The sequence below is a fragment of the Triticum urartu genome, chromosome 6A (assembly GCF_056163025.1).
Source record: "Triticum urartu cultivar PI428250 chromosome 6A, HENAU_Tu73, whole genome shotgun sequence".
NCBI classification, from domain to species: domain Eukaryota; kingdom Viridiplantae; phylum Streptophyta; class Magnoliopsida; order Poales; family Poaceae; genus Triticum; species Triticum urartu.
In genome coordinates, this window is record NC_141878.1 from 414416985 (window position 1) to 414429993 (window position 13009).

Consider the following 13009-nt stretch of genomic DNA (forward strand, 5'->3'; position numbering starts at 1 on the left):
TTTTTTCATACTCGCGACGGTTTTAAAAGTTTTTCATCTCAAATTCATTCACTATAGTAGTTGAACTTCCTGTTGTTTTCACATTGAACTTCTTTGACGTATTTTCGTTTGTAATTTTCTCATCCATTCGTTAGTGTTACACAAATGATATTCCTTTTGTACAAACCTCTGTCACAATATTTTTTTAACTTTCTCTGACCGAGGACTTGAACTTATAACAACAAAAAAATTGGACCTTGCCTTTTAATCCATTTTTCTCATATTAAACACATACCATGTAGTACATGAAGTTTTTCTATTTTTATAATTTGAATTTTTTTCTTTCTAAAATCATATTTGCTCCCAAATAATAACTGAAATTCTTTTGTGGATTGAGAGAATTATTTTAAAATGCAAAAAACAATTTCTTTTTTCTGTTTTTATCATGGAAATACAAGGTGAACCTCTCTCGCAAGAATTTTTGAACCTCGTCGGACAGAGCACTTGAACTTCTTTCAACAAACCTTTTAAGCTTTTATTTTTCTATACTTTTATTCTCACGTGAATGCATTCCTTGCAGTAGTTGAACTTCTCGTTGTTTTCACCTTGAACTTCTGTCACGTATTTTTGTTCAACCTCCCTCACAAGAATTTTTAAACTTTCTCGGGTTAAGCACTTGAACTTCTAGCAACAAAACTTTAGGCTTTGCATTTTCATTCCTTTTTAATACAAAATGCACACCGTGTAGTACGCGAACTTCTCGCAGTTATTAATCTAAACTTCCGAGATCATGTGTTTTGCCTTCATGAGAAAAATAGGAGTCTCCGAAAATGCACTTCGTGAAGAGGTTGAACTTCTGGAGCAGTTCTTTTTGAACTTCACTCTATTTTTCACGTATTGTTCTTTACCCATAACTCCCCAACCACTTGCCGGAATTGAGAAAATGATATACCGATGGAAAGCTGTTGAAAACACACAACTTTCATGTGTTGATCATTTTTTCATACTCATGGCGGTTCAAAAGAATATTTTCAATACATAAAAACATGTTTTAATTGGTATACGTGAAACTTTTAAACCGTACATCGGAATGTAGCATATAATATACCATTGGAAAGCTTATAAATAGGAACAGCTTTTTGGTGTAGATAGTTCTTACAATTTTTTTGTCGTTTGAGAGCAGTACTAAAAATGACAAAAACAACGTCGTTTTGCCTATTTTTAATTGTAATTGAAGGTCACGTCTCGCACTAGAGATCTTGAACTGCACCGGGAGGAGGACGTGAACTTCTTGTAACAAACCTTTTAGGGTTTTAGTTTTTTATTCTCATCAGAAGCGCATTTGGTGTAGTAGTTGAATTGCTTGTTGTTTTCACGTTGAACTTCTGTCACGTATTTTTGTTTGTAAATCCTCACCCGTTCATTGGATGTGTACAACATTTTTTGGGTACTTTTGCACATGTAAATACACGGTGAACCTCCTTCACAATAATTTTTTTAACTTCCCTGGGCCGACCACGTGAATTCCTATCAAAAGTCTTTTTAGAAAATCTAAGTTTTTTATATACTTTGAACTTCTCTGTTATTTCAATTTGAACTTCTTAGTCTTATTCTTAGAAAGAAAAATGTTTTTAAATAAGCACCAAACATTTCTCTAGAAATTGAACTTCATATATTTATTTTTCCTAGGAATGGAAAGAATTTGAGTTTCCCATATATATATCGACTACTCCTTTTTTTATTTGATCTTCTTCATTTTTATTCTTTAGTAACAATGAAAGTTTTGAGCTTTTTTTGGTAAATATCGGACTTCTCTATTTTTGTACTTTGGACTTCTTGATTATTTCTTTTAGTAACAGAAATATCCTAGTTTTGTAATAAATGTTGGACCTTCCGTTTATTTAAATTTGAACTTCCAGGGTTTTTAAATTTAGAAACTTTGAAAGTCCCTATTTATGATTTTTTGAGCTTCTCTATTTTTAAAATTTGAACATCATGTTCATTATTTTTTATAAACAGTGAAATATCCACTTTTGTAAGTGTCTCTTTTTATTTTTTAGCTGCTCTGTTATTTTTTGTTCGAACTTCCTATGATCCTCTTGTCAGCGGATTTGGATTTTCCCATTATTACACATCGGACTACTGCATTATTTTATTTCGAACTTCTTGTTTCCATTCTTTTAATAACGAGGAAATTTGAATTTTGTATAAACATCGAACTGCTCCTCTTTTTTAATTTGGACTTCTTGGTTTTGTTTCTTTTAGTAACAGAAAAAATCCTAGTTTTCTAATAAACATCAAGCCACTTCATCATTTAATTTAAACTTCTAGTTTTTTAACCTTTTCAGTACCTTTTCACCATTTTAGGTACCTTTTTTTCATTGACGGGTTTGATTTTTTCCAACCTCCCGAATTTGGTTTATTTGTATGCATCAACGTTCCTAGAGGAGAATACTTGAACAATTTTTAAATTATCATTATGTTACATGTAGGCTCTATGTTTTTACTCCTCGGGGACGACCATAGAAGCATGAGGAATTCAAGAACATGTACTTTTCAGTACATGTTTTTCAGAAATGCACCCCTTTACTCTGTGCGAACTTCAAGTTTTTTATACATGAACTTTATTATGGATTTCATTTTATTTCTGCATGCAAATTTCATACACGGACTTTTTATCGTGTTACATATTTTTGAACCTTGTCAATTCTTATTTTTGAACTTGTTTCTCTTTCTATTATATACACAAAATGAAATCTCAAAATCTGAGAAAGTGTCGAAAGTAATAACACAGCGAATTATCTTTCAGATGTCAACCAATTCACTAATAGCTACTCACGGAAGTTCAAAAAAGAACCGATAGATATTCATGGACATGCTTCATGCACCAACAGAAAAATGCATTTTTTTATTAAAATCAATAAAATCCAAAATGTCTATATATCTCTGCGACATAGCCCAACTAGGAGGTACTTTTCATCCGAAGCCCCCAGGGCATGAGCATACAAACAGAGGAAGGCATCAGTTCTTGATTTTCCACGCATAAGAAATGTGAACATTGTTTTTGTTGCACACATAAAACATCTCTATAATTTTGAATAAAGTCTCTATTGCGCGTCTGATTCAATAGCATAAGGCTGGTAGGGACCGGGTGACTGCCATGAACTGAAGCTCGCGCTGTGCTCGGCCTCAAAGTTTACTCTGTACATTTTGTAGTTTGCAGAAAATTGCTTGCTAGTTAATCTAACAAAATTCTAAATGAATCAGCTCATAGGACATAGGGATTGAGAAGTGACCGAGCTCCTGGCCGTGAAATCTTAACCTCTAGTTTTCCTCAGGTTCGCGGTTGTGCTACAAGAACAGAATGAAGACAACTTGCAAATACCCACAAGAAGATATGGAGGCATCTCTCTCGGCACGGAATGCCTTTTCCAGAAAAAAATCCTTGATGGTCGCCGCCTGAAACTAGACACCGCCATTGATGACAATTTGTGACTACATGTGTTTCTTGTAATCCCAACTGTATTTAGAAGACCAAGTATCCATAGTAGGTTCAACTTTTCGGGCATATGTACCTGCAGGTCGAGATCTCCTCCAGTTGCAGATCGAGACCTTCCCCAGCTGCAGGTCAGCCAGTGGGATGGGGATTGGGGAGGTGAGCGGGGCTGGACCCGGACACCGCTGCCATCGCTGGTTAGGGGGAGACCTTTTGCGCGATGCAGGAGACGATGCAAAGGCGCTAGTGGAGATTGACCGGTCGCGGGAGTAGCAGTTGACCTGCAGGAGCATGGATCTGCTCTGCTTTTGGAAGCCTGACCGCAGAGAGGCGCTGCGGGGATGAGTGGCGACAGAGGCTCGTCGGGGCCAAGGGCAGGGAACGGCTGTAGGAGATGCGTCCGGGGTCCGGGTGGGAGCGACGGCAGGTGGCGCGCCGGAGCCAAGCGGTCAGCAGCGGGTGGCGCGTCGAGGCCGTGGGGCGGTGGAGGGTGGTGCGTCGAGGCAGTGGGGGCAGCGGAGGGTGGCGCGCCAGAGGCAGGGGGTCGGTGCCGGGCAACACATCGAGGCGTTGGAGGGTGGCGCCATAGCTAGGGCCAGTGGCTCGCCGGAGCTAGGGCGGTGATGGGCTATCACGAGAATCGAGGCAGAGAGGTGGTCTAGTGGATCGGCAGCGCGCGATGGTGCGGGAGGATCCAGGGGAGAAGGTGGCCCCGCGGGAGGATCCAGGGGGAGGCGGCGGCGCGGTGGCCGGATCCGAGGTCGGAGGTGGCGCGGCGGCCGGATCCAGGGGCGGAGGTGGCCCGTCGGCTGGTTTTCGTGTCAGGTGCAGCGTGGCTCGGCGGTGGACGTGGTGGTGGGGGTGGTGGATGGTGGACGAGGGAGTGGCTGGACGAGGGGGCTCTGCTTTTTTTTAGTTCAGGAACATCCTGCGGCTCCTATATAGGCGCTGCGTGATCCAAATAGTTATTCCAATCCTGGATTAGAATAGTGTCTATTATGATAACACTCCTTAAGACCCTTATTCTGCACATCCCCACCTTATTCTGATAACACCTGACCCCCACCCACGAAGAAAAAACCCAACCCCCACCTTATCCACCAGCCCACTCATCTCACTCCCCGTGCTCCCCACAGCCTCCTCCTGCCAACCCGCCGCTGCCCACCTCCCGTCCCACCTTTCCCCCCGCCCCTTCGCACCGTCGCCCCGCCTCCCTCCGCGTGCCACTGCCCCACCTCCCGCCCCATCTTCCACCCCGCGCCTTCGCCCCGCCGCCCCGCCTCCCGCGGCACGCCGCCTTCCTTCCTCATCGCCGCACCGCCGCCCCACCACATTCCACCGGCCGCCTAGAAGCGCCACGCTGCCGGCCGCCCCGCGCCGTTGGGGATCCACCAGCACCGGATCCGGCCACCGCGCTACCCAGCCGACCTGCGCCGTCGTGGATCCGGTCGCCGGTGACTGGTCCGACCGCCCCTCTTCCTCCTCCTGCGGCACCGATGACCAGTGCCTGCACCTCCTCTGCTGCTTCTCTCTATGCAGTTCGACAGCTCCGGTGGCTCTTCGTCCATGGATTCGGCCGTCCCCCGACCACTGGACCGCGGACGGCAAGTTGCTCCGGTGAGATCCCCTCCGAGGGCCTGCACTCACAGCTGCTCCCGTGTGTGTGAAGTTCACGAGGAGCGCGCATGCATTTACTTTGGCGGCGCAGTGCCGTCCTCTTCTTCATTCCCAAGAAGTTCCCCCCGCGCCCTACCTCCGATTCCAGCATGATGAGGGCGACGGACATCCATCTCTCGCCGGCAAAAATCATGCAGTTCCCCTCCTCCTCCTCTGCAGTGCACTAGAAAACACCTTCGTGCTGGAGGTAATGGGCGTGTGCATCGATGCAGTTCAGCCAGATCCTACCAGCAGTGCGCCGTTTGCACCGATGTGGTTTCATGCATGGCCACCGCGCGCTGTCGCTCGCGCAGTGACTCCGAGCAGATGGCGGGTGGAGTAGCCCACTGCAGCATGGCATTTCCACCATGGTGCCATTCCTCCTCCTACCCCTCTTCATTTCTCCGTGTGGTTTACAGCAGCTCCGTCGCTGGCTGGTGCTGCTCCTTGCGGCCATTCACTGTGTGGTTTACTAAAAAAATTATCTTGTAGTGCTTGTAGATTGATGCAAATAGCAAATGAGAGTAGAAAAATGTATGTGGATGCGGATGAATGCTTGTGTGTAATGTGTAGCGTGGAAACAAAAAATGTAGTCCACTCGCGTCGTCCCCGCAGTGCATATTTCATTAACCAAAAAAATATATGCAGTGCACTACGGGAAAACTAAACTCTATAGAGAAATAATAGAGGAAACTACAGTGCACTGCGGTCTTAAAAAAAGTCCACTCGGAAGGACTTTGAAGTACTCTTCACTTGGAAAAATGTATTTAAAAAGTTTATGTTGTGTTTGTTGAAAAGACATTTAAACTAGTAAAAAAGTAATGAGGTTCACTCTCAAGAGTGTTGTGGATCACTTTCAAGAGTGTTAGGGTTCACCTGCCGTCGTCTATGCGGTCCACTCTCGTTCATTTTTTTATAAATAAGATAAACGAATCCATGCAGCTCGCTTGACCCTTGTATGCAGTGTGGTTTTTCGTCTGAAGCAGTGTAATTTTATATTGGATGAAGTTCACTCGTCGATTTGAGTGTCGCAAAAAACAATGTTGCAAAAATGTTTTCGTGTGTCTCAGAATTCAGTCGCCTACATCAACACTTGCAGTGCGTTTGGTCTTCGAATGCCGTTCACTTTTGAGAGTGATGCTGTTCACTTGCGCCCAACATGAGAAGTGTGAAAAATTTAGCGAAAACAACAAGATAGTAATGTGGTTCACTTCGATATATGTCACGGTTCACTTGCCTCATCTCCGCGGTCCACTCTTGTTCATAAAAAAAAGTTGGAAAAAAGACAACAAAAACTTTTGCGAGAAAGTTTATGTCCGAGAAAAATAAATCATGAAGTTCACTTGACTGCCTGCTGTAGTGCGGTTTTCCATTTGAAGCAGTGCGTTCTTCTGTCCGATGAAGTACACACGATGATTTTGGTCTTGCAAAAAACAGAGTGTCCGCTTTTCGGTAAATTTAAAACTGCTCTTAAACCGTAAGGAATTAGAAAGAGTGTTCTACATGAAAAAGTTGCGTCTCGTTGATATCTTTCCAATGTCATATCATTTGAATCATTTTGACAAACGGTTTGTGAAAATTTCGCGAAAAACGGCCGCTGCCACTTGTCATCCGCCGCACGATTTTCAAAATTAACCTAAAACTGTAAGGAATCTCAAAACCATTTCTACATATGAAAGTTGTGCCTTGTCCATAGCTTTCCAATGACGTATTACATGCCTCGTTTCGACAAACGGTTCAAAAACTAGAGTGAAAACAGTACCGAAAATTGCAAAAATTTCAAAAAAGCAGAATTCCGCGATTTAGTAAATTTGAAGCTGCTCTTAAACCGTAAGGAATTAGAGAAAGAAATAGATATGAAAAAGATGTGCCTCGACGATATCTATCCAACGGTGTATCATTTGCTTCATTTCGACAAGCGGTTTAGAAAAAAAAGTGAAAAACGCTCGCTGCCACTCGTTGTGGGCTACACCATTTTCAAAACTGGTCTTAAACCGTGAGGAATCTCGGAAAGTGTTCAACATGGAGAAGTTGCGCCTAATCCATAGCTTTTCAACGATATATTACACGCCTCGTTCTGACAAACGGTTAAAAAACTAGAGCGAAAACAGTACCAGAAAAAACATTGCGTGCAGTTTTTTGCCACAGGAAGTTCACTCGCTTCAGTACTGCAGCACACTTGGTTCAAACAATAACGTGCACTTGCGTTGAGCGTGCAGTGCGGAAGTGTTATCAGAATAGTTATTCTGATAATATTACCAGAATAGACCGGCTGTATATATATAGGGGTATAGATATAGATATGTGATGCGAAGGCCACCCATCATCTCTAATTAGAATAGTTTGTCCATGCACGGATGCAATGTGGCCAAACGATGTCTGCCATCGGTATCTCAAATTCAAACCAATCTGACCTTGTTCAATGTGTATACATTGCAACATGCTCGTTTCCAAACCACACCGCGCAGATCTCCGTTATATTCATGCATGCATGGGTTTCAAACATCATGACCTCTTATTCAAATATTTGAATTCAACTTTACATTGATTATGACCTCACCTAGTCTTTTACACCCGCACATTGGTCTTCTCTTTATAATTGTACCACTAACTTTCTCTCGTGCATGCATGCACACACACTACCAGTCGGCATTATCCATCGCACACATGCAATCTTTTTCTTCAGGTCGGTCTCCCATGAAGGCACACACACACACATCCCCCTCTCCATCATATCGGGCATTCTTTATCTCTGACGTGCATGCGCAACGATCGATGTTCCTCTATGTGTGTGTGTGTGTATAGCTAGGTCTTTCATATTTTTCCACATAAACCGACCAATCTATATATCTAGTGAGGTCTCACCCTCTTTCCCACGTCCACATCGATCAATCTATACCTCTCTATATAGGATTACATATATAGCTAATACACCCACATTAATTATATATCCAACGCCCCCTCTCATCATCCATGCCTTCCGCTTGATCTCTCAAACACGCGCACAATGGCCAAGACAGGGGGCAGCAAGGGCCCTGCCCCCCCTAACATCACTATATATCAAGGCTAATATGAATGTGATCATTAGACAATTGCTGGTAAAATGGTTTAAGTTGATGAATTGGCCCTCGTCGTAAAGGATTAGCAATGCTTGGCCCCCTAGCTCATGGGACATTTTTCATGGCCCCGCCACTGTGCACAACAGCGCACGTTCTCGCCCCCTCTCTCTAAATATCGATCTCACAGTTGTGCACTCCTTCATAGTCTCCCTCCACTCGACCCCTCGCACCATCTTCTAGCACCCCATCGGATTTTGCCACATGTACAATCTAGAAGACTCCATGGTTGAACTTAAGCATAATGCACAAATCTCAAAACAACAGTGGTTCTCCTTTGTTCTAGAATCTTTCGTATCATAACTGCCCAAACTTTTTTTGTAGTTGGAGTGCCGTTCTTTGTTTGTACTTTATGCTTTACAACGCACAATTCCATGAATCATAAAATAGATTAAGGGCTTCTTTGATTCAAAGGATTCTTGAAGGAATTTTGGAGGATTCTAATCCTTAGGATTTTTTCCTATTTTGGTTGTTTGATTCGTAGGATTGTAAACCATAGGAATTTTTCCATATGATTCATTTGCACTAGATTTCATAGGAAACATCCCATCCACCCAAACCTCTTTGAAAGAATTCTGCCTTTTTCTATGCACAATCAAACACTCGTACCATCCTGTAGGATTCAAGACGACATTCCACTCTAATCCCATGTTCTTCCTATTCCCGCGTTTTGGAAATCCTACGAATCAAAGAGGCCCTAGGTTTTTTATAAAAACTAATTGATTTTGAGTGAGATGAACTATAAGAATTAAATGAAGGTCTACATCAGGCATATATGACTCAGAGCTTACATGCTACAGTGTGGTATTTATTCGTAATTTGGTTGCAAAATCTGACGCGTGCAGTGCACGTGTACCTTACTAGTACTTCGAGTATGTGCAAAACACAATGGCATGCTAGACGGTGTCTCTCTTACAGTTCATGAAGCCACGTGGGCACGTGGCACATGTGGAGATGTTGTCGCGACATCCTTGTGTGGATTGATCACAGTGACGTGCTGCTGGTTCCAGAAGAATGTACTCGTCCTCCCTGAGCCGCACTGGCGGTACATGCACGAAGCGAAGATGTGCACGCACACCACGCACACACTCATTCCCTCGCACGCACATGCGGGTACACGGGCGGACGCAATTTTGTACCAAGATCCACCCCATGTGATAATTTGACGCATGTAAATTCCTTCACTTCATTGATGGTCAATTAATACAGCGCATGCAAATTGAGTGGACGTGAGGGCGGAAGAAAGACATTACTACTCCACTGCGCGCATGCGAGTAGTTAAATCATGGGTTGCTAGTAGTACTTCCATTGGTCTCCTTCGTATTTTGTGCCAATTTTTGACAGTAACATAACATTTACACATCTGAGCAGTGCAGTCTACTTGAAATTTATGTTCCACTCAACTCATAGGGAGCCATTTCGGGCCTCGAAACCAAAAACCATCAATTAATCTTTACCATGTTCCCATCACATTTGAAAGTACTAGTGCTACAATTAAGTGCAAGCCTGCTCACACCTACTAGTACGTACCAAACCTGAACGTGTTCCCACTATGCAGGTTTAGTACTAGTGCTAGTACTTAGGTTATAAAAAGGGGAACTACCTAACTGAAAATTACTCTACCTTCCTCCTCATAAGTCCCGCTCGTAACAAGGGAGCGGCAACCAAGGCTGCGGAAAAAAAGAGAGGGCTCGCCGCCACGCAGAGACCTCGAAAGATCTCTCACGGGTAGGCGATGGCTCCCAGGAGCGCCCTAGACGCCGAGGCGAACATGCCGAGCTGGCGGCGCTGGAGTCGTTATCTCTTGACGGCATGCCCGATTAGCTCAATAAGCACCTCAATAAGCAGAAGGAGTTCATCCACGGCTTGGTGGAGCTGCTGAAGGAGAGCCTCGACGACATGCCCACTGAGCTCAATGAGCAGGGGGAGTTGACCACCGGCTTGGTGATGCTGCTGAAGAAGAGCATTGCCTCCGAGAAGAAGGTGACCGGCGAAATCCTACAACTTCAGGAGGACAACGTAAGCTCTGCCATGAGCTCGACCTGCTGAAGGAGGAGAACGCCGGCTGGAAGAAGCTGCATGAGAATAGTAGTTCCTCGATGAAGATGTTGCAGACCCTCGTCATGGAACAGAAGGAGGAGTTGGCGAAGCTCCGCATCGAGCACCCGGCTGCTATTAAGGTACATAATGCGGTCATGGAACAGATGATGAAGGCTCGCGTCGAGAAATCCCGCGTCATGGACACAATGATGAAGATGGCAGAGGAGACGCGCAAGGAGATGAAGGTCGTGGAGGCGATGAAGAAGCAGTTACGACTCCGCGGCCAGCAACCCTTCATGTAGTGAGAGCAGCGCCCCAGACTTGTGTGTGCGCCTTCCTTCTTTTTTTTGGGTGATAATCCTCCTTCTTCTTTTGCTCATGTGTTTCTTATTTTGCTTCGGGTGTTTCGCTGCATGTGTCACATTCTCTGCGAGGCATGAATAGAACAATGCTAAAAATGAGATGACTAGCAAATTAGATCATTCTTTATTGCCAATAGAACAATGCCTCTTGCTAGTAATATATAATAAGAGTAGAGAGTAGAGGATATGGCACTGGGCTGCCCTGTTTCATGCTCCTCCGTCGTACTCCAGTGGAAAACTTGAGTACACCGCACGGTTCTTTTCTCCTCCTCAGGTCGTTGGCACATTTATACGAGCAGTCAAATCACAAGGCCCCGCCTTCTAGCAGTAATGAGCCATCAAATCACAAAGGCCCTCGCCTCTTGTGAAAAGGACCAAGCTAGACTGCCCCGCCCTCTAGCCTTTTAAAAAATGTATACATTTATACAGTAGTAGTATAGATGGATTGCGCCATGGAGCAAAACTATGCATATACTATATGACACTATCCACTATGAAGGTACTAGTAACATAGACTAGTAACTGGTCTATGTTACTCTCCACTATGACCAGCCAAAGTCAAGGCGCGGATACCAACGAGGGCCTGGTTGTGTCTATACTTGGATAACTCACCCGACTGCATGCGCACCAGGCAGACGAAGCTCGTGTTGTGTTGGTGCCGTGTGCGGCCCGCACATTAACCAAAACCTTGCGCCTCCATCTTAGCATCCGCGTTTAAAACATCTCAATCTCAATGCCAAGGAGCAACGTGAAACCTATGATAGAGCCAATCGGATGGTTGAGAACACAACAATTTGTAGCTACAGATGCGTGTGTGAGAGAGGATGAGTGCGTGCGTGCACCTCTTCTCAGAGTACAACTGTATGTGGGTGGCATTGGCCTAGGGAGCAGTGATGGTGCATGAGAGAAGTCCCGAGAGATAGGTGTAATGCGTCTGAAAAAAGACTAGTATATAGCTCGCCACGAGGTTATTCCTGTCGAATGCCAAGCATAAGATATGTATCCGACGGTGCCAGTTTTTGCACGTACACAGCAGTAGAAAAAGAACTAGTAGTACCATTGAATATGCTACACCACGGCTGAGAAAACGTGCTGACGTTACGCCATCCGGGAATAGTGCTGCACTTCGAAACTAGAACCGTCAATAAATCTTGAGCACGTCTCGTCACATTCCAAATTACTACTACTACCATGCTATATTTAATTGCAAACCTGTTCACACCGATCACAACCTAAACGGTTTCCCACTTAGGAGCGTATTAGTGGTACTTGGTTACAAATACTACTATGCTAAGATGACTGCACATTCCTCCTCAACTCCTCATCCACAAGAAACAATCAAGCCATAGCCAGTATGAGTTTTGGGTCAAGAGATTTCCACCAGGGAGAGGTGAGCATGGAAGAGGAAGAACGAGAGATGTCCCGCCTCGCCGCGAAAGCAGCTGACATGTCCAGCCGCACAGCAGTAGCAGCATAGAGGTCCTGCCGCGCCGCCAAAGCAGCACGGAGGTCCCGCCGCGCCGTCGATGTAGCAGACTGGTTTGGCCACGCCACGGAAGCAGCAGAGATGTCCCGCCGCGCCGCCGAAGCAGTAGGGAGGTCCCGCCGCGCCGCGGCGGCCTGGGAAAATTTCTCGCGGGAAGGCGAGGACTCTTACAGGCGCATGCATGCGATAGTCCATAGCGAGATGGATCAGATCTCCGGCTGGGCGAGGATGTAGGATGAGGCTACCGGCGTCATCCGGCAACTCGGGGAGGGCAATGCGAAGCTCCGGGGCGAGCGCGACCTACTGAGGGCGAAGATCGTCGGAAGGGCGAAGTAGGAGGAGGAGACCGCTGCCGTGTTGCCGAGGACGGGCGTCATCATCAAGAAACTTATGGATGAGAATGCCATGCTCCGCATCGAGCGCAACAGGTTGGTGGAGGAATCCATGGATGCTGCCAAGCAGCGTATTAAGGACATGAACTGATGAAAGAGATCATCGCCCGCCGTGAGAACTAGTCTCCCCGACCTGCAGCGCATAAAAAAAGTAGAGATCTGCGAGCCAGATCGTTGTATGCGTCTTCCTTCTTCTTTTGCCCTTTTGTATTTCGGGCGTAGCCGCATGTGGCTTTTTTAATTATCTTCCTAATTATGTAAGAAAATTATTATCCACTCTCGTCGTCCTTATATATATTCATCAGTCTTGCTATAAATCACAGTAGATGCTATATAGGTTCGTCGGATCTACATCAAGATTCGTGCAAAATTTTCTTTTTTCTCTCTTAAATCTTAGTCGAGTGAGACATTGCCACACCATTAAACAGATGCTCGGGCGCCATTAATGGTACCTTGGGAGAGAGGTGGACGGCAGATGGAGG

At 45.1% G+C, this 13009-nt stretch overlaps 1 long non-coding RNA gene across 1 annotated transcript; it reads right to left on the reverse strand.

The window, feature by feature from the left end:
- Positions 1–2862: 2862 nt before the first annotated feature.
- LOC125516822 (uncharacterized) lies at positions 2863–4379 on the reverse strand. The gene is made up of 2 exons (XR_015608338.1): positions 3555–4379; positions 2863–3444 (listed from the first exon to the last, which is right to left on the reverse strand). It is a non-coding gene; the product is annotated as an uncharacterized LOC125516822 (long non-coding RNA).
- Positions 4380–13009: the final 8630 nt, after the last annotated feature.